The sequence below is a fragment of the Mus caroli genome, chromosome 19, assembly GCF_900094665.2.
Source record: "Mus caroli chromosome 19, CAROLI_EIJ_v1.1, whole genome shotgun sequence".
In the NCBI taxonomy this organism is placed as follows: Eukaryota; Metazoa; Chordata; class Mammalia; order Rodentia; family Muridae; genus Mus; species Mus caroli.
Window position 1 is genome coordinate 42,669,021 of NC_034588.1, and position 2,215 is coordinate 42,671,235.

Genomic DNA, 2,215 nt, shown 5'->3' on the forward strand with positions numbered 1-2,215 from the left:
CTGGGTGGTGTTGGCACATGGAACTTTAGTCCCAACACTGGGAAGGCAAAGAGAGACAGGTGAGGTGACTCTCTGTGAGTTCGAGGCCAGCTTGGTCCACACAGTGAGTTCCAGGACAGTCAGGGCTATACAGAGAAACCCTGTCTCGAAAAAAAACCAAACCAAACCAAAAAAAAAAAAAAAAAAAAAACTGAGCAGAATCATGCCTGGCTTCTGGAATTCTTTTTTTTTTTTTTAAGATTTATTTATTTATTATATGTAAGTACACTGTAGCTGTCTTCAGACACCCCAGAAGAGGACGTCAGATGGTTGTGAGCCACCACATGGTTGCTGGGATTTGAACTCCGGACCTTCGGAAGAGCAGTTGGGTGCTCTTACCCACTGAGCCATCTCTCCAGCCTTGGAATTCTTTTATACAGGAAGAAACAGAGGCACAGAAGTTTAAATCCTATGGGAAGTTCACAAAGTAAACATAGCAGAATTATATTATACAAAGAAAAGAAATAATGGAATATATTGTATGAAGACGTGAGATTCTAAAGTCAATGCATATGTAAGAATTGAATATTATTGGGGGCTGGAGAGATGGCTCAGTGGTTAAGAGCACTGACTGCTCTTCCAGAGGTTCAGAGTTCAATTCTCAGCTATCACATGGTGGTTCACAACCATCTGAAATGGAATCAGATGCACTCTTCTAGTCTGAAGACAGCGACAATGTACTCACATACATAAAATAAATAAATAAATCTTTAAAAAAAAAGATTTAAATATTGTCAAAATTAACCGTGGGAAATTCCTTAAATCCTTTACTTAGAAAGTCCAACTGAGAGAGTTTTTCCTTCATCTGGAGACACGTCAATGATTAAATACTAGGTTTGGTGTTTAGTTGACTTGCTTTTGGGGTCTACCTTGTAAATAATGCTTGGTTTTGGTTTCTGTGACAGGGGCTGGCCTGAAACTTTCCATGTGAACCTAGCTGGTCTTGAGATCACAGATCCACCTGCCTCTAACCCAAAGAGCTGGAGTTAAAGATGTGGTTCACTATGCCCAGCATGAAGAATGCTTGAGTCAATAAACTGATGACGTCACTGGGATCCTGCAGTTTAGAATAGATTTGTCTTTCACTGAGGACACACAGTTGTACTGGAGAGACTGTGCCAATAAGAGAGCTCCATTGTAGCTCCTTTATAGCCTGGAGAAACCCTGTCCTGGAAAACCAGAGAGACAGGGAGAGATAGGAGAGAGAGAGAGAGAGAGAGAGACAGAGACAGAGACAGAGACAGAGACAGAGAGAGACAGGAGAGAAAGAGAGACAGGAGAGAGAGGAGACAGAGAGAGAGACAAAGAGACAGAGAGAGAGAGGAGAGAAAGAGAGACAGGAGAGAGAGGAGACAGAGAGAGACAAAGAGACAGAGAGAGACAGACAGACAGACAGAGAGACAGGAGAGAGAGGAGACAGAGAGAGACAAAGACAGAGAGAGAGAGAGGAGAGAAAGAGAGACAGGAGAGAGAGAGAGAGGAGACAGAGAGAAAGAGAGAGAGAGAGAGAGATCTCCATTGTGATTGAAGTTCAGATCTATTTACTGCGTGTGCCTCCTACCCACGAGCTACCCAAGAGCTAGCTATTTCAAGTTGAAGGTAGTGATGACAGGTTCAAACTTTCAAATTGCATTTTGCTGTCCATGCTCTGGATTGTTCACTCCAGCCCTTCCCTAAACCATTAAAGCTGGAGCCAATCTTATTCCCCCTCATGTATATATATGTGTATATATATTTATTTTGGCAGGGGCTTGGGTTGCTGAGATGAAGTCTCTTATAGTCCAGGCTGGTCTCAGATTCATTATGAAGCTGAAGATAACTTTGAACTTCTAATCTATCTATCTTTCTCTTCTTTTGTATGTAGTGTGTGTGTGTACATGGGTGTACAGAAGCCAGACTACCATGCTGGGTATCTTACTGTATTGCTTTCTACCTTATTTTATATAGATTTACATTTTTTACATTTATCATTTAGCTGTGTGTTTGGGTGTAATGAATGCAGTGTCCCTTGAATGGAAGCCAAGGACATACCTGTAAGAGTAGGTTTCACCTTCAGTTATGTGGGTCCCAAGAATCCAAATGAAGCCGGGTGTGGTGGCGCACGCCTTTAATCCCAGCACTCGGGAGGCAGAGGCAGGCGGATTTCTGAGTTCGAGGCCAGCCTGGTCTACAAAGT